The sequence below is a fragment of the Lissotriton helveticus genome, chromosome 10 (assembly GCF_964261635.1).
Source record: "Lissotriton helveticus chromosome 10, aLisHel1.1, whole genome shotgun sequence".
Lineage (NCBI taxonomy): Eukaryota > Metazoa > Chordata > Amphibia > Caudata > Salamandridae > Lissotriton > Lissotriton helveticus.
This window is the reverse complement of record NC_136071.1, coordinates 346,940,260-346,966,112: the sequence shown is the minus strand read 5'-3', so window position 1 is coordinate 346,966,112 and position 25,853 is coordinate 346,940,260. Positions and strand designations below refer to the sequence as shown.

At 44.0% G+C, this 25,853-nt stretch overlaps 1 protein-coding gene across 2 annotated transcripts in view; it reads right to left on the bottom strand.

The window, feature by feature from the left end:
* Positions 1 to 24,232, bottom strand: part of ELP6 (elongator acetyltransferase complex subunit 6) — a 176,007-nt gene extending 151,775 nt beyond the window's left edge. Inside the window, exon 1 of one of the 2 annotated variants that reach the window (XM_078662545.1) lies at positions 24,159 to 24,232. The gene's annotated coding sequence lies outside the window, so the exon portion shown is untranslated. Of the gene's footprint in view, positions 1 to 736; positions 974 to 24,158 lie in introns of those variants that run through there. The other variant, XM_078662544.1, reaches the window with a different exon arrangement.
* Between the last annotated feature and the right edge of the window lie 1,621 nt (positions 24,233 to 25,853).

Here is a 25,853-nt window from a genome sequence, read left to right as displayed (position 1 = left end):
AGGGCTGTGATTGTTCGAAGTATACTGACATATATGCCAACATTTTAGAAGATAAAAGTAGGATATTATTAAAAAAATTATTGGGATAATGCATTACTCTCATTGATTTCTTTTATAGCAGGGGCAATTTCAGGTGGGAGACAGCCAAATAAAGCCATTTTTTGCTTCAAAATTGGAAGACCCCCACCTGAATCGGGTCTATTGGCATGTACATACTGAATATTAGTATAGGGAGAGTATTTTTAATAATTAATGCTCCAATGGATTGATGAAAAATTCGAAAAGCAGTGTGTGAAATCTATTTGTAATCGCCACTTTAAGTGCACAATATTGTAGATTGTCTTCCGACACACCACGTACTGTAAAGCACTGCTTACTAAGTTCCTGCTCTATATCAATACATACACATAGGCAAACGTAATGAACCAAACTCGTTTCTACGTTATTTGGACCTTTTAAAAACGAGACTATATTATGCACCGTACACTCGTTGTTTGCTTGGTACACAAATGTACAGTTGAATATACAATTAAGGTCCTAAGGTGTTCTTATTGTATAATACATACTACGTGCGGCACATCAAAGATAAACAGTTAAAAACGTGTAAAACATTTTCGCCACAGCTTTTGGTTTCTGTTGCTGCACATTAATACATGTATTATTTCTCCGGTGTGTTCACGTGCGTGCCACTGCCGCCCCGCCTACGTCAGGTGAAAGGTTCCCCACAGGGTCTTACCTCCCGCCTCCCGGGCCCATAGGTCGGACTGCCACCGCTCAGCTCTCTGCCAGACTTCCACATAAGAAAGCGTGGAGACGCAGTTGAAAAGCTGGAACTGAAAAGCTCTAGAATAGGGAGTGGAAGGAGCTGTTCTGTCCACACAAACACTTCCAATGGAGTGTAAAAACACACATTGAACTAGTTTCAAAAAGCACCGCCTACACGAGTGACGCTACAAGGAAGAACCTCGGAAAGGAGACTCCTGCCGACCCGGAAATGATTACCCAGCCTCTTAGGGCCGTGGTTTCTCGTCTACACAGACTAAATTTAGTAAACTGTGCTTTGCTGTACACTGTATCTTTGGCTGTTAACTCACAATAAATGAGACGCTTAGGAGTCCGATCGCCACAGGAACTTACACTTGCGGAGAAAAACAATACAGTGACGCTTTATTAACACGACGGAAAATACAGTTATTGCTAATAACAAGGTGACCAGCTGGCCCCCTCTTCCCTTTTTTGGGACTCAATCTTTCAAACGCCACTCTGAAATTTAAAAAAAAACAAATGGAATCCTCATCAAAATCCATATGTATCCCAGTAGAAGAAAAGTGATGATAAACAAACAGCTTCCTCCTGCCCTCTAGTGAAGAATTTCCTCACTGGGGCACCATACTGAGCCAGGCGTCCTTCCAGTGTTTTGTCCTTAATCCCTGGTTAATTCTGGTAAATCAGTCTCTCCCTACTGTTCTCCCCATTATTGCCATTCTTATTTATTTATTTATTTAATGCATTTTTATAAAGCGCGGACTTTACCCGAAGGTGTCAGAGCACTGTACAATAGAACCAGTTACGTTACATGAGAGAACTGTTGCAGGAATGGAACAAACAAAAATAGCATGCCATAGAGTCAAAGCAACGCAGGCAAAAGGCACACAATTTATTTATGCGTTTTTATATAGCGCAGACTTTACCCGAGGGTGTCAGAGCGCTTCACAATAGGAACAGAACTGAAACATGAGAACATTACAAGTGAACAAATTACAAAAGCAAAAGTTACATTACATGAGGCAAAAGTGACAATCGTGAGCAAACAAAATACAAGAGGTAGCAAACGGTGACTTACAGGACGAAAAAGTGACGTGTGCAGGTTACAAAAGTGTACAAAGTACAAGTAGAGGTATAATACTGCAATAAATAGAGGACACTCAAACACAAGAACAAACGTTACGTAGGCAATGGTGGCACTCGTGCAAGTATCGAAAGCAAACAAAATATAAGAGGTAGCAAACAGTGTGTTACAAGAGAACAGTGACGTGTGCATGTTACAAAAGAGTACCAAACACGGGTAAAAGGGTATTACTGCAATAAATGGCAGTCTCTCAAACCACACAAACACACTGGGAAGGCACTTCCATAGTCATGGAGAATAGGAATTTTCTATACTAAAGGGTCTTCCTTCAGATAATAGTGAGGGCATGAATTAACTTTGGAAGTGTCTTTGAAGGAGGAGAACTTTGCGGTCAGTTTTGAAGGCCTGGGAGGAGGTGGTGGTCCGGAGCTGAGGCGGAAGTGAGTTCCAGATTCTCACTGCGTTGCCTGAAAAGGATTGGGCCATCGATCTTTCCTTCTTGAAAGTGGGAGGTTCAAGCAGTAGATTTTCCGTATTTCGTGATGGTCTAGAGCCTCCAGAGAGTTTTAGTTTATTTGCCAGATAGCGAGGAGAGGAGGAGTGCAAGGCTTTGTGGGTGATGCAGGCAGTCTTGTAAATAGATCTTGCCTCGATGGGAAGCCAGCGGAGGGTGGATAACATGGGTGTGATGTGGTCGCTTCTTTTGGCCCCATAAATTAAACGAGCTGCTGAATGGAGAACAGACTTAAGGGGGGGACAGGTGGGAGTTGGGGAGGCCAGTAATAAGAGAATTGCAGTAGTCCAGTCTGGAGAGGACCAGCGATTGGACGAGGATTTTAAGGTCATGCTCCGGGAAGAAGCGACGAATCCCCCAGAGAAGGCACAGTTGGTATCGAGCAAACTTTGCAATTGAATTAATGTGGGAGAGTAGATTGAGTTTTGTGTCGAGTATGACACCAAGGGATTTTGCCCTGTCGACAATGATGGGTTTATTGTTCAGTAGATTCATCTGGTCCATCCATGATTGAACAGGGGGAGGAGAAAGTGAGGAGGAGAGGAGGAGGAATTCAGTTTTGGAGGGATTCAGAATCAGTTGATGTGTTGACATCCAGTTTTGAATGGAGTCCAGAGTAGAGCTTAGGACGGAGAGATCGTGAGTGGAGGCAACCTTCAGGTAGATTTGAGTGTCGTCTGCGTAGAGATGATAGTGGACCCCGGATTTACTTAGGAGATTTCCCAGTGGTTCCAAATAGAGATTGAACAATGTGGGTGCAAGTATAGAGCCTTGAGGAACACCTTGACCCACCGCCAAAGGAGATAACAGAATGTCCGCTATTTTTATCATTTGGGATCTATCAGAGAGAAAGGTAGCAAACCATTTAAGCACAGTGCCCTCCATGCCCATTCTCTGTTGAAGATTGTTGAGGAGGGTGTTGTGATTGACAGTGTCAAAGGCTGCAGAAAGGTCAAGGAGAATTAGAAGACAAGACCCCCCGAATCGAGTATCTGCAGCGCGTCATCAATCACTTGCAGCAGGGCTGTTTCAGTGCTGCAGTTTTGGATGAAGCCTGACTGAAAATTGTCAAGAAGATCATTGTCCTTGATATGACGAGAGAGCTGTTTCTCAACACATCTTTCTGTGATCTTCGCAAGAAAGGGTAGGTTAGTGATGGGGCGGAAGTTGTTGAGGTCATTCGCATCAGCAGTGGGTTTTTTTAAGCAGAGGGGTGACCTGCCCAGTTTTGAAGGGAACAGGAAGGGAGCCTTGACAGAGGGGAGGGAGAGGTTGACCAGAGTGGTCCAATAGGGAAGAGAATGGGTATAGAAGTCAATGGCAATGGCACTAGGGATGGGGTCAAGAGAATGGTTGGAGGGCTTTGTTTCGAGGATGCACTTGAGGAGGACATCTTCAGAGATGGGGTCGAAGTTCTGCCAAATGGTTAGTGATTTGCGCTCCTCTGGGGGGGTAGGATGAGCGACCTGATCCACAAGTGATTTCACTTTTTCGTCAAAGAATACAGCAAAATCCGCAGCTTTCTTTGTAGAATCCTCCAACTTGGAGGTTGGGGAGAGCAGTTAGTATTCTTGAGGAGATCAAATAGTTTTTTGGGTCTATTTTTGGCTGAGTCAAGGAGGGTTCTGAAGTGTGATGCTTTCCCAAGGAAGATGTGTGTGTGGTACTTGGATCTTGCTGCACGAAGCGTGGCCAAATTATCGGTGGAGGGCATTTGCCTCCATTGTTTCTCCAGGAGTCTTAGGTGCTTCCTTTCTTCATAGAGGGATTTGTTGAACCAAGGTGCTGAGGGAATGGGCCTTTTCTTTTTGCTTTGGAGAGAAGCGACGTTATTGATTTCGACAGCAAGGAATGAGAGGCATTGGGAGGTGAGATCGTCAACATCTAGGTTCGGGTCTAGCCTTGGAAGTGACAGCAAAGCTGATTCACAGAGGGAAACGGTGTCAATATTTTTAGTGTCACGAAACCAGGAGGTAGCCCTCTTAGGTTGGCCAAGAGTTATAGAGTGTGCTAGGTGAAGAGAGAATAGGATGAGGAGGTGGTCAGACCAGTCTACCTGAATAGGGGTAGCGATAGAAAGCATGCCTGCTTTAGAAATAACAAGGTCCAGGATTGAGCCCTTAGAATGTGTTGATTCTGTGCAGTGTTGGATAAGATCTTTTGTAGAGAGGAAGGTGGCCAGCAAGTTCGCGGAAGAGTCTTGCAGAGAGCCCCAGTGGAGATTGAAGTCACCCACGAAGATCTGATTGTCACTTTGCAAGTATTCATCACTGATGAAGTCAGTGAGTTCCTCCATAAACGAAGGGCCGCTGCCAGATAGGTGGTAAATGACATGGAATCTGAGGGATGAGCGGTGGTGTAGTTGAAACTCAAGAGATAGACATTCAAAAGTGCGGAAGGCGCTGATGAGAGAAGCCTTAAGTTGAAGGGAGTTTCTAAAAATGACTGCAACACCTCCCCCAACTTCGATAGGTCTGTCATCCCTAAAAATAGAATAGCCTGTGGGTAATAGGAGATCATACATAGAGTGAGAGGTATCGTTGAACCAGCATGGGTCAAGCACAGCATGAACAGACTGTACAAGAAAAGTAAGAATAAATATGACAAATTTTACAATGACTAAAGAACTTCCTGGCGAACAATATCAGGCCATAAAATAAAAACAACGCAGGCAAAAGGAACACAATTTAAAATGCAGCAAGCACAGGATGTACAAGCAAAAATATAAATATATGTGACAAATTTACAATGACTAAAGAACTTCCTGGCGGGGTCTGAGAAGGAGGGAATTAGTTCTGGAAGTGTCTTTGGAATAAAAGAGATTTGAGGTCCGCTTTGAAGATCTGGATGGAGGTGATGGCACGGAGCGAAGGAGGAAGCGAGTTCCAGGTTCTCACCCCATTACCTGAGAACGATTGTGCCAACAATTTTTCTCTTTTGAAGGAGGGGGGTTCAAGAAGGAATTTTTCCGCATTCCGAGAAGGTCTTGAGCCTCCAGACAGTTTGAGTTTATTCGCCAGATAGCGAGGGGAGGAAGAGTGCAAAGCTTTGTGGGTGATGCACGCTGTTTTGCAGATTGCTCTAGCCTCGATGGGACGCCATCAGAGAGAAGACAGGATAGGAGTGATGTGGTCACTTCGTTTGGACCCTGAAATTAAGCGAGCTGCTGAATGGAGGACGGATTTGAGGGGGGAGAGGTGAGATTTGGGAAGGCCGGTCAGAAGAGAATTACAATAGTCAAGTCTAGAGAGAACTTGCGATTGGACCAAGGTTTTTAGGTCATTCTCCGGGAAGAACCGACGAATCCCCCATAAAAGTCGCAGTTGATAACGTGCGCTCTTGGCCATGGAGTTGATGTGTGAGATTAGGTTGAGTCTTTTGTCAAGTATGACACCTAAGGATTTAGCGCAGTCCACAATGATGGGTTTACTGTTGAGTAGATTTGATTGATCCATCCAGGCTTGAACAGGAGGCGGAGAGAGAAAGCTAGATATGAGGAGGAATTCCGTTTTTGGAGGGATTGAGAATGAGTTGGCGAACTGGCATCCAGTTGTGAATAGTGTTGAGAGTAGAGCTGAGTAGTGAGAGATCATGAGGGGAAGACACCTTGAGGTAGATCTGGGTGTCATCCTCATAGAGATGGTAGAGGATTCCAGATTTGCTTAGAAGGTTCTCTAATGGTTCCAGATAGAGATTGAACAGAGTGGGAGCAAGGATAGAACCTTGAGGGACGCCTTGACCAACCACCAGTGGAGACGAGAGACTATTTGCAATCTTGATCATTTGGGATCTGTCTGAGAGGAAAGAGGCAAACCATTTGAGTATTGTGCCTTCCACGCCCATTCTCTGTTGAACAATGTTAAGGAGGGTGTTGTGATTAACAGTGTCAAAAGCTGCAGAGAGGTCAAGAAGAATCAGAAGGCACGATTCCCCCGAATCGAGAATATGCAGCGCATCATTGATCACTTGCAGCAGGGCTGTTTCAGTGCTGCAGTTTTGAATAAAGCCCGACTGGAACATGTCGAGGAGATTATTGACCATAATGTGTTGGGAGAGTTGTTTTGCAACACATTTTTCTGTGATCTTTGAAAGAAAAGGGAGATTGGTGATGGGGCGGAAGTTATTGAGGTCATTTGTATCTGCAGAGTTTTTTTTTTAGAAGGGGGGTAACCTGTCCTGTTTTGAGGACAATTGGGAGGGATCCTTGACTGAGGAAGAGATTGACTAGCCTGGTCCAGTAGGACAGTGTTAGAATAGAACTCAATGGCGATGCCACTGGGAATAGGGTCAGAGGAATGGTTGGAGGGTTTGGTTTCGCGGATGCATTCGAGGAGATCAACCTCTGAGATGGCGGCAAAGTTCTGCCAAGTGACTAAGGATTTTCGGTCCTCGATGGGGGTGGGGTGGGTGACCTGTTCCACTAGAGATTTTACCTTTTGATCGAAGAATATAGCAAACTCAGTTGCTTTCTTTGATGCATCCTCAGGCTTGATGGTTTGGGGAGAACAATTTGAGTTTTTGATGAGGTCGAAAAGTTTTTTGGGTCTGTTTTTAGCTGAATCGAGGAGGGATTTGAAATGTGATTTTTTTCCTGGAAGATGTGTTTGTGGTATATGGATCTTGCTGAACGTAAAAGAGAGAAGTTGGGGGTGGATGGAGATTGTCTCCAGTGCTTCTCCAAGATTCTAAGGTTTTTCCTTTCGTCATATAGAGCTTTGTTGAACCAAGGAGCTGATGGGGTGGGTCCTTTCCTTTTGCTTTGGAGTGGAGCAACCTTGTCGAATTCGACTGCCAGGATTGAGAGGCAAAGGGGAGTGAGATCGTTGACATCCCTATTGGGGTCTAGACTAGGAAGAGACTGCATAGCAGAATCACATAGAGTCTCCAGATCGATGATTTTTGTGTTGCGGAACCACGTAGAGGCTCTTTTGGGTTGGCCGAGAGTTAAAATGTGAGAGAGGTGAAAACAGAAGGGAATGAGGAAATGGTCAGACTAGTCCACACGGATGGGTGAAGCAGTGGTAATCTGGTCTGATTTGGAAATCACAAGGTCCAGAATTGAACCCTTGGCATGTGTAATTTCCGAGCAGTGTTGTGCAAGATCGATAGCGGAAAGAAAGGTTCCCTCCTGAGCTCGCACCCAGATTAATCCACTACTGTGTCTCTGCACTCAAGGGCCTGGCACTACAAAAAGTTCAAGTGGCACTATCTTCGGATGAAGTTTGCCAAAGGCTCAACTAAGGCCACACGTACGACCGTTTTTAGCTGTCGCAAATGGAGATTCAAGCCTTTTTGTGACTGCTAAAATAGCTTGTAGCATGTATCAATCCTATTTTGCAAGTCTGTAACCTGATACCGAATCGCAAAATAGGATTTGCAAGTCACTGTTTGGAAGGGGTGTGCAAGGGCGTCCCTTCCTAATAGTGAGTAGCTGGGGGATGTACTACTGTTTTGCAACCACAATTACAGTATACTGCCTACTTAAAGTAGGTAGTAAGCTAGTTGCAAACTGGAAGGGGTACGTACCCAGGGTAACCCTTTTCATTTGTGCTTGGCAGCGAAAACGTTTTTCAAGAGCAGGCAGTGGTCACATGGACCACTCCCTCCTCTTAAAAAAATGAACATTTAAGGAATACGGAGGGCATTTCAAGAAAAAATGCTTTATTTATAAAGCAATCACAGACATAGTGGTCTGCTGTCCCCACCCCAGTAGGCCACCATCCCTGTGATAACAGACCATTCCCAATGGGTCTCAATGTGCGACCTACCTCACGAATATTTCTGAGTACGGTCATTTGCACCCCCTTTGGGAATTGCTAAATGTGTCTGAGACACATTAGTACATTTCATTTTGCGACTCGCTTATAGCAAGTCACTAAAAAACACAATTTGTGAGTTGCAAAATGAAATGGCCGTACGTGTGGCCCTAAAACTATTAAGACTTTTCCAATTTTTACAGCTGTATCTTCCCAATCCTGCATCAATGACTTGAGGTGACTTCCAGTGTTGCGCATGGTTTGTACTATGGTCTGGCGAGAGGAATCAAACTCAAAGATACGACTGTACACTGAGGGCCACATGTACGACCACAGCATTTTGCAAGTTCCTAATTGCAACTTTTTGTGACTCGCAATTAGGAAGTCATAAAATGCAATGTACTAATGTATTTCAGACACATTTAGCGATTCACAGTGGGATTGCAATTAACCGAACTCATTAATATTCATGAGGTAGGTCACAATTTGCGTCCCATTGGGATTCACTAAAAATACATTCAGGGATGGTGGCCTGCTAGGGACAGCAGACCACCATGTCTGTACTTGCTTTTAAATAAAGTCACTTTTTTTTAATTTAGCCTATTTTCCTTAAAGGAAAACGGGATGAGTTAAAAAACAATAACAAGCATTGGCAATACAAGAGGTAATTTATTTTAAACAAGGAACAACGTAAATTCCAATATTGAGTTATAAACCTCGATCCTTTCACAGCAGCACAAAAAGCAGAATTCTGTGAAGAGAACACTGATGGTGTCTAGACCCTGCAACGTGATGTCATTTGGCCCTGGATACATGAAGACTGAGCCAGTAGAGGGGAGGCTTCCATTGCAGCAGAGAGAGAAAAGAGATCTCTTGAGGAAGTATGTTAGGTAGCATAGATTCATGTTTTCAGGTGATTGAATCTATTTTAGGGAGTTAAGAGTTGATTCTGTCAAGAAATGGGATGTTCTCCACACCTTCCCCTGCTCACCTTTAGCTTGGAACTAGATGTCACTGTGATATATTGAAAATTCCCCATTGTGACTCCCTAGGTAAAAAAGGCTTGTACGGGTTCTGCAGCATTGGTCATAAGGACCCAGCGAGAGAGAACCATTGTGACGGAGCTGCAGACATAGAGCAGGCAGAAACAGAATGAACTGACCCAAGGTTGGGGTTGAGGATAAGGGGACGAAGGTGAGCAAATAAAGCAAATGAAAAGTCTACTGAAAGACAACCTGAAAACCAAACTAAAAGCCAAACTGGAAATTGAATTGAAACAGACTTGAAAATCAACTGTCCTAGCCCCTAATTTCGTCCCTCATCCCACCACACAAGATTTTCCTAACTCCAAACACCTTCCTTCTATCAGCAGCCTGTCAACCCATCCTCCAATCAGTTCCTCTATCCCCTATCCATTTCCATTCCTTTGCCTTGTACATCTTTTCTTTACCTTTCTTTGTTTCCCTTCGTTTTGATCCTATCCCATCCCACCCATTACCCCTGCAATCCCGCTGTTCATGAGCTATTTCCATTCCCTTCCCTTCCCTTTCTCATATGTTTACCAACCTTCTCTCGCCAGTGCTTCCTTTCCCTCCCCGTCTCACTTCCTTTTCATTCCGCTAAAATCTCCTCCCATCTCCTCCTGTCTGCTTTCCCTTTCTTACATTTATATATTCTTTCCTTTCAACAATTTGTTTGTGTCCCTGTTCCCCCTTTTACTCCTTACTCCATTTTTTCCCTTAAATACATTCTACTCCTTTCACATTCACTTCCAATCCCTTCATCTTACCCCTTGTCTCACCTTCAATTCCCTTCAACTCTTTGTAGGAAGCTGGCTTTGTCTATACTATACCAAAGTGAGCTATAGTGTGCACAGAGTCCAGTGGAAACTCAAAGGTAGGCAGAGGTAAAAGTAGATAGCACCTTACTCTTGATTTGTGGTTGTGTGGCCGAGCAGTAAGGCTTTATGAGAGGGTAGTTAAGCATTTGTTGTACACACTCAATCAGCAAATGATATCACACACTGAACTTCAGAAAAATTGTTTTTTTATAAAAATATTCTTTTAGTTATTTTATTTTCGAGAACCAAGCAAGCCTGGCACAGGTAAGAAATAAATACTTTACAGTAGTAATGCAGTTTGTAAACAGTTTGAATTGCAATTGTATATGCACTTTGATTTGATTACATTTGAGCTACTAGTAATGCAATGCTTTTGATAAACTGTACATATACTTTGTATTGGCTTTTTAGTAGAATGTCAAGTAGATTACTTAACAGATTACTTTTCTTACACAGCGCAGTATGCCTGGATACTGCACTGGGACATTTCCGGTAAACAGGTAAGTGAAAGTGTTTTTTTTATTTAGTTACAGTTTTAAGGCTTTTCATAGATTTTCCAACTCCACTCTTATAAACTTTTAATAGAAAAACAGTCAATGTTTTCCTATGGAGAAAAATTGTGTTATCGGTTCACAGGTACGTATTCGGTGGTGGGAGTTGGTGTTTTGGGGGTAGACTCAGGGGTCCCCCAGGGTCAAGGATGCACTCTTGTTACACTCTCAGTGGCACTAGGGCGGCCGGATGCAGGGTGCTGAGGCCCAATGTTATCCAATGGGGGATAGGGGACCTCCGGTTGATGGCTGCTTACAAGCGGGCCACTGGTTTGTGGGTTCAAAGCTCCTAGACTTAAGCTCAGGGCTAATGGGGGTTCAAGGCAGCACAAAAGGTGCACCCTCAGCAGCACTGGGGCGGCCGGGTGCAGAATGCTGATTTGGCGTTGGGCGCCCTGTAGTTTTCAATGAGGCACCCCTTTGGGGAGTCTCCTGTTTGCATACATGCTGGCAGGCTCAAGGACAAAGGTCTTCTGGGTGCAACCACCACTTGGAGAGGTAAGTTAGGATGCTGGCAGTTGGGTAGGCACCATCGGTTGGGCCACCCAAGCCCATGGGGCATCGGGTGCAGGGGTGCTTTTTAGGGTCAGATCTTCTTACCAGCTCCTGGTCGTGGTTGAGGGGACCTTCCAGTTTGAGGCTGCAGGCGTCGCCTGGAGGCTTGAGGCAGATCAGAGGTCACTGGTTCTCAGGATCGCCGTGGAGACCTCCTCTTGGTGTTTGGCCACTCGAACTCGGGCCCTTGGATTCGGGTGCAGAGTGGTGCAGAATTGCGGATCCTGCCAGAGCTGGAGTCTGTTGGTGAACAAATCTGGTGTTCACGGGAGACAGAGTATTTTCTTTTGAAGGCAGGGCAGGTCCTCTGTGATCTTGAGGATGCTGGCTGCAGGACACACCATAATTTTGGTTCTGCAGGTTCGAGATGGGGACAGGCCGGTAGGGCTGGGGTCAAGTCAGTAGGCGTCCTCCTCTTGTTAGCTTTGCCATGGCTGTTCGGTCCTTCTTCTTCTTTTCTTCTTCTGGTTGCTTGTCTGAGGAAGCAAGGTTCAGGGTTGCCCCTAAATACTTGATTATGGGGCATTACAGGTAGGTAAAAGGTTGGAACCAATGGGTCCCTTCCCTGGGGTGGGTACACCCCCGGTTATGCCACCCTCCAGTGGGAGGGGGGCACAAGCCTCACCCTGGTTGGCTGGGTCCCCCCATCTGCAAGATGGCGGGGACTGAGAGTTGTTATTCACCTCAGCTCCCCCACCTGAGGAATAGAGTTGGCAGAGGTGGGTCTCTTCCGCACTTGTTTTTCCAGCCGGTTCTCCCACCCAAAGTGGGGGTCAGAACCAGTGGGGACCAGTTGCTGAAAGCAGCAAGTGGCCTGGGCAAGCTCACAAAGGTGGCAAGCCTTTGAAGCGCCCCCTTCATAGACCCTGCCCATCTTGAGGGAGGAGGCTTAGTACCTCATCCCAGGATGTACATTGTTTCAGGCCCCCGAGAGCAGCAGGCACTCGACCCAGGAGTCCAGAAACATGTCTGGTGGTGGCAGCTGAAAGCAGCCACTCAGCCAGGACACTAGTGGTAGGTCATTTTTCAGGGGGAATCTCTTAAATGCCCTCTGTGTGCATTTTTCATTAAATCCCACCCTGGCATCATTGTGGGTTTAATGTTCTGAGAAGTTTGATACCAAACCTCTCAGTTTTCAGTGTATTCATTGTGGTGCTGTGGAATTCATAATGACAAACTCCCAGCACCATATACTCTTAATGGCAGCACTGCACTTACAATGTCTAAGAGTGGACTTAGACACTTTAGGGGTACAGGGCGCATGCACCTGTACCCTCACTCACCACTGGTATAGTGCACCCAGGTAGAGGGGTGACTGATCTATGTCGGGGCAGTGGGTTGTAGGCATGGCACACAGGGATGTTTGCCATGTCGACTCTTCACTTAGTTCTGCACCAAGACATGCAGCCTGCAAGGGCAGTGTGTGTGTAAAGGTACAGGGCTCTAAGGGTTGCACAATACATGCTGCAGCCCTTAGAGGTCTTTCCTGGTCACAGTGCCCTGGGTACCTGTGGTACCATTTACCAGGGTCTTACCTGTGGCCAGCGATGCCAATTGGGTTTGGGTTTCAATACAGTTTTAGGGAAAGAACATAGGCCTTGGGTACATGATTAGCAGGAGCCCAGGGCACACTCGGTCAAGGCACATCAGCAGTTCAGCAAAAAGTGGGGGCAACCATGCAGAAAGAGGGCACTTTCTCACACTCTTCCACCTTCATTTCCCTTTCTTTCTTACTTCCATTTCACGTATCCCTTCCTTACATTTCTTATTCCTCTAGTCCCCTAAGTAAACTCCCTGCCTCTTCTCTTCAATCACTGTCCCTTCTCTTTTTTTCACCTCTGTTCCACTCCATTTGTCTCCCTTCCTACATACTGAATCGCTGACCCTTTCCTTTCCCCTATATTCCTTTGATTGTGGAGTGGTGTGGCTCACTGGTTAGAGGCGGCAGACCCGGAAGCAGGAGTCGGCCCGGGACCAGGGTTCAATTCCCGACGCGGCAGGGTCGTGGACGTGGGTCAGCGGACTCGATAATTCTCGCCTCGGTGCCTACTCTAACCAGGGGTCCCACTCGGCAACTCTGGGCATTAGCTTGCCTAATCTCCACAACGGCCCCATCAATGCCGGGGATGCCTGGCTTCACCTTGGGGACTCCCAGTAGGGACCATCCCACAGGGAAAGCCAGGACGGGTTCCCCAGCGGTATACCGCGCCAGGATACTCCGGTAGTAATTGAGCGCGTTACAAAACAGATTATAACATAACATAACATGATTACTATTTTCCGTTCTTGCTATTTCCTTCCCCACACTTCCCTACCCTTCTATCATCACTTTCTTTCATACCCTTCCCTCTTTCGTTAAAGTCTTCCTTTTTCTATCCCCTTTATCCATTCCCCCTTTACTTCTAACTCCTCCTTACCCATTCCTTTCTCAGCTTCCCAACTTTTCACCCGTTCCTCTTCTCCCATTACCACCCATCTCCTCCTCTTCCTTCATGTTTCACTTCCCTTTCCTTTCCCAACTTAACACCTTTTATTTCATCCACCCTACTCTGCAATTTCATTCATTCCCTTGAGCCCCTTCCTCTCAATCTCTTCTCTTCAAACCCTCTACTTTCCTACTTTTTAACAACCCTTTCATTCCTATTTCTCTCCCCCCTGTGTTGCCATTTCTGCTCCACCCCTCTTCTTTTCAGCTTTTCTTTCTCATCAAAACCCATCCATTTAATTCCCCCTCCATGTCCATGTCACCTTCCCTTCTCTTTCCTTTCCTCTTTCCCTCAGAAACCCTTCCAGATTCTTTTCCCTTCCCTTCACGAAACTTGCCTTTCACCTTCCTTACCCTTAACTTTCTCCCTCTACTTCATCTACTCCTTTACCCCGTCTACTTCTTTTCCTTCTCCCATTCGTTTACCTACCCAAAGCAGCCATTACCTCTCTATTCTTTTCCTTGTCCATTCTAACCTTTCATTTCACTGGTTTGTTTTCCTACATTTGCTTTTCATTCGTTCTTTTCAATCCACTATACCTTCCCTGTGATCCAACCCCTCCGCTACAATTTGCTTACTTTTTCTCTATTCCCCTTTTCTACCCTTTACTCCTGCTCTTTCCTTCAGGTTTCTGCTCCTTCCTTCTGCTTACATACCTTTCTCTGCATCTCCCTTTCTCTCTTGTTGACAGTAGCTTACCCTTCCATTCCTTCTCCATTCCTTTCCTTTGTTTTCTTTTTCTTTCCCCTTCCCTTTACCCTTAAGCTTTTCTTTTCATTTCCCTTTCCCTGTCCCAATCCCTATCCCCTTTTCCCCTTCCCTGTCCCTTTGTTTCCCCTATTGGATAACCGCACACCTCTTTTCCCTTTCAATCCTCAGTCTTCCTATTCACTCTCCTTACTTTTTCCTGTTTTGGATTCCATTCGTTTGCTTCCCTTCCATCACCAACCATTCCATCTTCACGCCTTTTGCACATTTTCTTGCCTCTCACTGAGCATTCTATCTTTCCTTCCTCTCTTCTTCTTCGTTCTCTCCCATCTTCACCCTGTCCCCTTACCCATCATTGCATGTCCTGTATCCTATGCATCCCTTCCCTCTGCCTTCCCTATGCTTCCCTCTTTCCTTCTTTTATCCCCCTCCCATTACCTACCCAGCCCACACATTACCTCTCCATCTGTTGCCTTATCTCTTACCTTCCCCTCGTTAGGCCTTTTTCATTGTATCCTGTTTCCCTAAATTTACATGTCATCCCTTCCCTTCACACCCTTATTTCCCTCAATACCTCACCTCCAATCTCTACCTCTTTCCATACCATTTCCTTACCTTTCCACTGCTCCTCTTTTCTACTCTTTATCCTTCTCTTTCCCTTCCCCTTCCTGCTCCTCCCCTTTGAGTCCCTACCCTTCACCATACTCCTGTTCTCTACTGTCATGACCCATAGCTTCCCCTTCCTTCGCCGTTCCCTTCCATTTTCATGTCACCTTACCTTTGTTTTCTTTTCCTCTTCTTCTTGTCCTTCCCCTCACCAATTCTTCTAGATCCACTTTGCTTCCTTTCCTTTCACTGACTTTCCTTACTTCCCCCTCTTCTCCACTATCAAACCAACTCACCTCTCCTCGTCTTCATTCTTCTGTCCTTTCTCTGCCCTCCTATCCATTCCCCATCCTGTTTGCCCTTCAATTCCATTCCATTACTTTTCCTGACCAGCCCATTCCTTCGCAATCCTCCTACCTTCACGTCCATTCCACCTTTTCCTCCCCTCACTGGTCTTTCTACCTTCCCTTCTCTTGGCTTCCCTTTTTTCCTCTTTCTTTCTCCCATCCCCTTACCTACCCAGCCCACCTATTACGTCTACATCCTGTCCATGGTCCCTTCCTTCCCTTTCATTTCATCCCCTCAGTTTCCCTACATTTACATATCATGCCTTCCCTTAAACACATCCTCATGACACCTTCCCTTTAATCGCTTCCCTTCCATCCCCTACCATTTCCTTACTATTCTATTACTTCTCTTTCCTATGCTTTACCCCTGCCCTTTCCTTTTCTTGCCTCCCTTGTGCTTTCCTACCCTTCGCAACAGCTTTACTTCTCTCTTGCATGACCCATCGCTTCTTCCCTTCTCCCTTCACTCCCTTACTATTACTTCCCTTTACCTTGCCCTTTCTCTTTCTATGTTAATTTCACCTTCCCTTCCAGTTCTTTTCCTCCTCTTTTTTCATTTCTCTCACCATCCTTCCAGAGTCTCTTCTTTTTCTTTCCTTTCACTAACTTTCCATTTACCCTTCATTACCCCCAAATGACCTCACTCTTCTTCCCTATCAGGCCACCATGCCTCTTCATGCCTTCAATCTTCAGTTCCCTCTCTTCCCTCCAATGTACCCCCTTTCCATTGGCTGTTCTCTTCCCTCTTTCCCTTTGCTTCTTGCCTTCCCTTTGCTTCTCTCACCAACCCTTCCCAACCTTTCCACATCCAAATCCCTTCTATTTTTCACCCCTTTCACTAGCCTTTCCAACTTTCCTTCTCTTCCATCTTGACCATTCCGAATACCTCTTTGCATTTACCATGTCATATGCTTCACTTTTGCCCCTTGACCCATGTTTTTTTCCTCCCTTTTCCTTTCCCCTTCCTTCTTCCCTCCTTTACGTCCCCCTCCGCTTTACTTTCCATTTTCCCCTTTCCTTTTTCCGGCTCTCTTCCTTTCACATTCACATTCCTATCTAGCCAACCGATTACCTCTCCATCCTTTTCCACCTTCCTCTTCACTTCTCTTCTCTATCCCGCCTTGCTTCGCTTATCAGTTCAGTTCAGTTCAGTTCAGAAAGCTTTATTGGGTTTGCATAACACAACCATAAAAGCAACAATAAACAAAAATACATTCAATGATATTTGTCATAAAATCATCATAATGCAAATTTTATAATTACCCAACTAAATTAGGAAAATGTAACTGCGCATTCCATAAACTAGCCCACTAAGTGGTGCACCAACGGAGCAACATTATTTAATAAATACTAAAAATAATTCTAACACTCACATACAAACTAGTAGCAGCAAATGAAGAGTTTTACAATAAAGTGCATAGTGCTAAGAGGTACTTTAACTAGGGCTTTAGCCAGTACTCATTAAAGTGACATATGCCTAGGTAAATATTCGGGTTCTTGCAGCACATAAGAAACGTTTTTCCATCCCGAAATAAAGTGTCATGTGCTTAAATACAGTTTCACCATAGCTGATAATTATAATTATAATATTATCGATTTCCTGGCTACTCTACATTTCAATATATACATTGCAACCCGGAAGCAAGTATCTGTGTTTTCAAGGGCACATAGTAAGTTCATTGCGTCCACTGTTGTATGAACATTATATTTTAAAAGGATAGGCTTCAAGTAAAATTTCCTTAAAAATATATAACATTTGCAGAAAAGTAAAAATGGCAACAACTCTGGCTAGAGGTACTATCCCATGGACATAACATAGTGGATCTCTCTCCTATTGCTGGGAAGGATACCAAATGATGTGCAATCCCCAACCTCAGGTGTATTAGAACAAAGCGATGTGAAGGTCTAGACACATCGGACAGATAAGCCTGAAAACCGCTTTTGAGTTCAAGTTGCCTATAAAACACAATTCTTTTGGCTCCTAGTTAGTTTCAGTCGCTCTCCCCTTTTGTATGACAAGAAGGAATCCTTAATTTCCTCCTTTGAAAAGGGGATTGCGTATTCAGACACCTTTAAAATATTAAAATCAAACAATGTACTACACCAATGGATAATATAACTCAGCCATGGGATGCGGGAAGCATGCTCTAATTGAAGGCAATCTTGGATTATTTTCTGAGTGAACTCTGTCTCGCTCTTATGCCAGATCGAACGCCACAAAAGTAATGGGCGTAAAGCTGCTAGATCCGATATGTAGTTAAGGCCAGTTTTTTGATGGATTAAATCAATAGAAGCCGAGGCCGGGACACTCAATAATCGTGTTAAAAAACAATTTTCGTTTTTTTGAAGTTGGACTGTAGATGAATGGCCCCATATGCCGGCTCCATACAGGGCTGAGGAAACACATCTAGCATTATATATGGTTACCATATCCTGTAATCTACGGTCCCCTAATTTGGTAGCAAAACGAAAAATTCCATTTGTGTTCCTTATCATTTTGTGTCTAATGTTTTCTTGCTCGCCTGCCCATTTACTATTATATTCGAAAGTGACGCCAAGATAACAAAAAGATGTAACGGCTTCTATTTTTGAACCCTCAAGGAAAAAAGGCCTTGATGTCTTGTTCTTCTTCCCGCAAGCCATGGTATAGGTCTTTGATTTATTAATTAAAAGTTTCCTATCCTTAATAAAATTTACAAATTCATTAATAAGTCGCTGGAGGCCTAGAGGGGTGAGGGAGATTAAAACAGCATCATCAGCATATAACAGGACAGATACCACTGTATCATCAATTTTAGGTGCATCTGCCGGGATGTTATTTAAAATTGTGGCTATTTGGTTGATAAAGAGGGAAAATAACAGAGGGGCCAATACGCAACCCTGCCGTATACCTCTTTATACAGGGAAGAAGGGGGTTCGCTCACCTGTGGGCCCATAACGCACACTGCATGATAACCTCTCGTATACTTGTGCCAAGAAGAATACTATCTCCTAAGGGGCTCCAGATTCAAGCAATACTTTCCATAACAGGGCATGGTCCACCAGATCGAACGCGCTACTCAAATCAGCAAAGCACAGAAACAAATTACCCTCCTTGGCAACTGTGTACTTGCTGATGAGTAGATCCAGATTTACACATTGTTCGATCGTGCCCATACCCTTCCGAAATCCAAATTGGACTGGAGTTAATACTCTGGAATCTGTGGCCCAAGTTTCCAGTCTTTTTAAGAGTACCCTGCTCATACCTTTATAGAGGAATCCAGTAGTGAGATTGGCCGGTAATTACAGGCCTCTGAGCGTGATCCCTTTTTAGGTCTCGCGACCTATCAATGCGCGCAAGCGCATTGAGAGAGCGAGAATTCAAGTGCTCAAATACTCGTGAAACCACGGGTTTTTCCATGCGGTTTTCTTCGAGTTCACGTGGCCACAGGCACGCGCTTTTGGGCCATAAACTTTCCCCCTCCCCAGCCAGCTTTGCCAGCAGCATTTGCCTCATCAAAGGCTTCCGCTGCCCCGCCCCCCGCCCTCACTTATTCACGGCCGCAGGCCGTGACTTCAAAGGTTGCCCCCTGCTTCACGGCCATCTGTTCCCCAGCACCTCCCCTCTCTCTCCCCTAATTATTCACTGTTGGCCGGCCCGCACATCTAGTTTTCCATGCTCTCTACATGTGTTTAGCACTCTGCTTATCAACAATCTCTCGTTTTCACTCTTAACTTTCACTCCTACTTTGGGCAATGCTATATTTTCCTAGTGGCTGGAGTTTTGTATCAACAATTAATAAAAAAAAATGAAGCTACGTAATGAAATATCAAAACGAGCCTTGAGTTTCTTCGTGGTGCAGGGTTAGTCCATTATAATTCATGTCTTCATTATTTTGTTTTATGTGCTCCGTCCTTCAGGTAGTTCTTCTCTATTTTGTTTACTTATTTCTTTTCAAGTTTTACATTTGTAGATTAAGAGGAGGACATTTTAGAGACTAACACCAGTCTTAAATCTACCGGCAGGAGGCGCTCTTGCCACATGGCTCATGTTTATAATCTGAATAATTCATTAGGAAAGTGTAAGCTATTGGCTTTGTAAATAACAATGCTATTAATTTATATATTTTCAGTGCCAACACATATTAAAAAAATATTTGTCATTTACAATACCAATAGCCCACACTTTCCTAATGCGAGACCTATTGGCAACGCCAGTGCTTGTTATGTAATGGGACAATGATTGACTGTGCCCATGTTACAGGGAAATTCCCCATAGCTGATGTATTAAAAATTATTGTAAGGATCGGCGCCCACAAGTCCATCAGATCCTTATAAAGATCTATCGGAACGCCGTCCGGTCCCGGTGCTTTTCCCCCTTTACTGGTTATCAACCCTTCCCGCACCTCTTCCACATCGATTAACAGCAGTACTCTTGGCCACGTGTAATCATTATCTAAAAATAAATTTAGCACCAACCGATCGGGATTAAAAATGTCATCTATCATTTATTCCCCTACATTTCTACTTCATCTCTTTCCTTCTTCCTATTCCACCTCTTCTTTACCATTTCCTTACTTTTTCCCCTCTCCCATCTCCTATCCCTATCAGGAAACAGTTTTTACTACCACGACAGAATCACCTTGACGGCAGAATCGCACGCTGCAGTTACAATGCGTCTGTTACAACAAATGCAAATTATCACACATTCCTTTACCATGCATTTTATTACAACGACATGCCTTAGGGAAAGTGGCATTGGACATTAAAATCCAACACTTTTTCTACCGTTGCCCAGACTGGAGTTGGAATAGTAAAATATACAGTTGCAAAGTCAAGCGCTTTCCTTAAGACATGTGGTTGTAACGATATGCGTGGTAAAGACACATTCGTTGTTAGACTACGGAGTAATGCTATGCATGGTAAAGTCATGCGTTGTTCCGACATACAACCTCCCTGTCCCGCACATCTATTACCACTCCATCCTTTCCACTTGTCAGCATCATCTTCGCCCACAAAAACAACATCATGTTCTATGCTAACGACACCCAGCTCATATTCTCCCTCTAAAACAAGGCACCAACCACTACATGAATTTCTCTACATGAATGGCCGCAGTTGCCAGATGGATGAAACCCAACTAACTCAAGCTCAACACAGACAAGAGGGGAGCAGTAATCTGCATCAAAGACACCCTGCTCTGGGACTCCATCTGGGGTCTGCCAACCTGGACCTACTCCCCTACCGCCAACCCAAGCAAAACATTTTTAGACTAGTAATCGACAACCAACTCACCATGACCAACCAAGTGAATGTGGTTTCCATCTCCTGCTTCCATACACTCAAGATGCTCAAGAAGTTCTTCAAATCATTGTTCAACTGAACTGAAGACTCCAGACCATACAAAACTGTGGCCAGGCTCACCCTCAACCTCCCACAGACTGTACTCACATCATGCAGCACCTCAAAGAACTCCACTGGCTCCCAATCCATAAGCAAGCACTCTTCAAATTATTAAGCAGACATACAAAGCCTTACGTATCACTGGCTTTACATACTTCAACAAGTTCATAAACTTCCACAAACCTACCAGACACTTCAGCTCAGTCGGACCCCTACTTACACACACCTCCACATTTGCAGAACCAGATCCGGCCATTGTGCCTTCTCCTGCCTCGCTCCTAAAGCCTGAAATGGTCTGTCTGCACATCAGAGCCTCCTCCTCAGTTCTTGGATTCCACAAGAAACTGAAATACCTGGCTCTTCACCTAGCCTCAAACCTAGCTCAGCCAATTCATCTCATGCTTCACTGCCAGGATACCCTTCCAGGTGAGTTGTGCACTATACAAATACATATAACATATTTCATCTTCTCCTACTTTCATTCCCCTCATCTCTCCTTCTAGATGCTCTTCCCATACTTTCCCTTCCTTTCAACAACCATCCTTTTCCCCTTACTTACCCTTACCTCCTACCTGTTCTGTAATATCCCACCACATGGTCTCATCTCTTCCTCAGACATTGTCTCTTCTCTCCTCTTAAACCCTCTTCCTTTCCTCCACTTGCACTTCCTTTCCCTTTTCTACCCTTCCCTCACCAAACCTGTCCTTTCCACCTTTTCCTTCCCTCACTGACCCTTTCCCTCACACTTCTCTCTTATCTTCTCAGTACCACCCCAGGCATTTACCCCGTCCTTCTCTTGCACTTCCCTTTCTTTTCCCTTCCTTCCCTTCTGGTCCCTTTAATCCTATCCCCTTAGTTACGCTTTGCCTCTGTTATCCTTTCCCTGTCAAATGCTTTCCATCTTTGTCCCTTCACATCCCTTTCCTTCAGGCAACAGAAGGAAAGAGAAAGAAATGAAAGCAGAGGGGCAGAGGTGAGGAAACAGATTAGAGGGAAGACAACTATTGGAAGGTTTGTTGTAAAATTAAAAGGCAATATGGAAAGTGTGGATAATGTAATAGATGGTAGGGAAAAGTCTGGGAAAGGAACAGAAGGGTATATGCTATGTAATGGAATGAAAATCTAGGAAAGGGAAGGGAAGGAAAGGAAGACTAGTGAAGGTAAGAGATAGGTGAAAAGAGGAAGGGTATGGCTCAGATGTGAAGCAAAGATCGGGAGAAGAAGGAGGCCGGGAGGGAAAAGGCGAAGGAAGAGTAGGCATGTGGGAGGGAGGAAAGGGTAAGTGAAGAGGTTAAGTAAGAACAATGAGGAAGATAAAGGAGAAGGAAATAAAAGGGGAGCCTATGGAAGAGGCTGAAAAGAAGAGTGGTAAGGAGGTTTCACGGCTGTGGGAGTGCATCCTTGTTCACAAGAAGTGAGGAAGAGGCAAGGGCCGAGGACATGGTCTAGTGCAGAGGTCTTCAAACTGTTTGATGCCGAGATGCCAAGACCCCCGCCAGCATTTTTCAGGTGTAAGGAAACATTCCTGACAAAAATTTCTAGAACCTGGTACTCTTCATCATCAATAACTGTTGAAAACCATAAATGCCCCCAATTCCCAAGGCAAATCATTTTTACAATGGGGAAATAATATTAAATAGTGTTTAGCAAACCAAAGGTTACTGGGTGACTGTGGTTTGGAATCAGAGGATAGCCTAACAGTTAAAAAAAATAGTCTCCAAAAAGAATTACACAAAAATGCACAATGGTACTTTATTTTTCACAAACAAAACATCATTTGACAAAACGTATTCAGTAGATAACACCTTTCTGAACAAATGTGAAGGGTGTGCCCGTTTTTCTTCAGAGAAACGGTCAATCTGGGGTTGCACCTCATTAGTACCATTTTAACACCCAAATATAGCAATAAGCAATGGAAACGTGACCAACACGTGTTGCTGCTTTTTCCTAACTTATGAACCGTTTCAGTAATTAAAAAAATGTTTTTGGTTAAATCAGCAGATTATGCAGCAGATGATGGAGTGTGTGACAAATGCGGCAAATCTATAATTATGCTAAAATGGCTGCAGCCACACAATCACATATTTCCAGTGGCCCTGGGTATAATGGCTGTAATGCATGGGTGGCAACTTTAGTGCAAGGCATCCGAGGAGAACCATACTATATTTCATGGGATGCTGATATCTTGGTTTTTACAGCTGCATGGAACTGGAGGTTACTGAACATCATTCATTATAATCTAAACATACCATTTAAAATAATTAATAATGAACTGTAAGGTCCAAGTAGGATGCTTTCTTTGATTCCAGGGGAGGAAGTGGTCCCTTGATCTTCTTTCATACTATTTTTCAAAAAAGGTTTTTATTTTTGACATTATGAAAACAGACGCTTCTATTTTAGCCAAATCTGACTCCTGGTTATATTAGTTTGCTGCTGTTGTTTACTTCGGTCATGTTTGGGGGGGCTAGATGACCTTGAGAGTCTGAACATGAAGCAGGGTCAAAGATGTGGTTAAAAACTAAATATTATGTATGTCTTTTAGGTCTTTCACCATCAGATAGTTACATATAAAATAACAGGCAGCTTAAATGAAAAATAAATAAATATAAAAAGTAGTTACTCAGTGGAAAATACACTTTAGTACATTATGAAACATCTATTGATTACTGTACTGCAGAGGTCTGTGTGCAACCAGAGAGCCACAGAATTAAATCTTGATTGGTCAGTGGGGAATAGTGACTTGTGTATTTTTATTGCTAAGCGGTCACAGCCTATGACAGAAAGCACTGTGAATATGTAAGTGACTATTTTATACTTGCATTACACACAGTATAATATAGACTGCTACAAACTGCGCAAAAAGGGTTATGATAAAACAGTTCTTCCAAAATATAGATTTTAGTAATACCCAAACCGACGTAATGCTATTTGTTTTTTTTTACAGAACTGTTCTCAACATCTCCTCAGGGGATAGTAAGTGCTATGTAAATACAATGACAATTAAAAGCATCACTTCACAGCTCAGTTGCTAACTCTTAGCACTACCACTCAAAAAGAAGCTTCAAGTGATTCGACCAATCAATTAAAGCCAGTACCTGCTCCCAAGCATCCCTTACATTTGCAGACATCCCTTCAAAATTGCAGATTAAGTCGGTGTGCACATTTGCATTTCTTTCAGGTAAGCTGCCAGAAAGGGGTGTTTATCTGTCTGCCATGTTTCGACTTCACAGCACAGGAGAGTCCCTGAATGACACTTAAGCTGATGAGGTTTGAGACATGCACGCCCTACTTCCCATGATTCCATGGCCCTCTTGGAGTCCCGCCCCAGAGATTGAGGACTTTTGGTCTTGCGCTTGCATTTCTGCGTTAAGGCAGCCTCCAGGAAGTCTGTGCTCATCACGGTTGGGATTCTCGGGCATGGCAGTATAAAAGCAGCGTCCGAGAGTTAATGGTTGCCTGCAATTATTTAAAACAACCTAATACTGCATTTGTTGAAGATTCCGCCTTTGGTGACTCCTTGCGACCACTGCTGGAATTCCTCTTGCTCATGTATTCTGGCATTACCTGACTTCCTTCAGTTCGTGCTTCTGACTCCCTGGCATTTTGTGCTGTTTGCTCTACTCTGGAAACCTTCAAAGACAAAAAAGGTACAAGATGGTTTACCAATAGCTGACAGCTCTTCTGAGTTAGGAAGGTGCATTTTTACAAGACGTTGCTGGATATGTACTCACCCCATGGAGCATTTCTCAATTACTACTCCTATGGATATTTTTGTGAGACATTGAATACATTATTTATTTCCATTAATCTTTGGTCTGAATTAGACAACCATCTCTTATTAGGGCTCGGGCCTGCTGTACACTGTGCATGCAGTGTCGCGCAGCGAGAGTCCTTTTCCCGGGGATTTGAAAATGGACCTGGAAATTCCACGCAGTTCGTGCATGTTATTTCCAAGGTCCATTTTCATTGGCCTTCGCGTGCGTGCTGTTTTTTAACAGAACACGCAATAGGCCATGGGCGGTCGCGTAGCTCCACTCATGGCCTATTGGTGTCTGTTACGCGCACCAGAGGCCATATGTTTTGAATTATCGCGGCTTCACAGCCGCGATAATTCAAAACATATGCTCGCAGTGGCGCGCGCGCGCACCACTCGCTGGCTTTTTGGTTTTTTTGTAGTTCGCGATCGCTTTCAATTCTCATCTCCTTGAGTGGTCAGTCACAATTATTGTAACCAAATAAAATAAAACTTAGAAATGGCATAATTAATTTCTAATCCCCCACAAGGTATATCTTGATTCTCCGCTGTTCAAACACGTGTATGCATAATCACGGGGTTAGTTGATATGCATCCTCCACCCGGAGGTTCTTACCCAAGGTTAAAAGCAGTAGTGATCAGTGATGAGACTGGTGCAGGGTTAAAATACCTGGACAGCCAGATTGTCAATTTTATTCGGTCTGGATTCGGGTAGCCCTTAAGCGATTCTTCAGAGTTGTGCATCTGGTGAATTATTAGGATTCATACGCACTTGATAGTGGATGGTTTAAAATGGTCGACATGTTTCTGCACTATGTTGCCTTGTCAGGTCATGCGGGTTTTCTTCAGGACCAGGGTGAAAAAAGTGAGTAGAGACAGTGAGTGTCTCTTTGTGAATGTGCTTGTTATAATAGAGATTTTCTAATTATAATCAAAGGTAAAAATAAAGCGACTTATTTGTCCTTTAATATCAATAAGGTCTTGTTGTACCTGTAGGAGAAATATATGAAAAGTGTATATGTATAGGGGTAAGGGTTTGTAAAAAGACACACAATGCAGTTCATTACTGCTACATTAAAAATTCATTTTTTTCTTTTGATGCAACTAGAAAATGGCAATACTTTATAAAAACCCACACACCATGGCAGTTAGCGCTCTCTCATCTCTGTTCAGCTTTCTCATTGTGATGCAAGGCAATTGTCGTGTTGCCAAATTTTCCCGTTTCATATAGTGACATAGGTATTTTATTCCCTATGAGCGTGATGTACCCAGTGCTATTCTGGCAAGCATTCTCACATTGATGTTTTTGTTGATTCTAACAATTAGTTATGCATCGCGGTGTTATATTCTACACATGTAATGCTGTTTTAAAATTACGCGTGCTCTATTTTGAAAAAAGCGGGTAATATCGGGTGACGCAGCTTTGCACATACCTCTTGTGAGTTTGAATCACACATCAACGGGCAGTCAGGGGGTCAAGGGTGCCTACTGTAGGGATAGACACG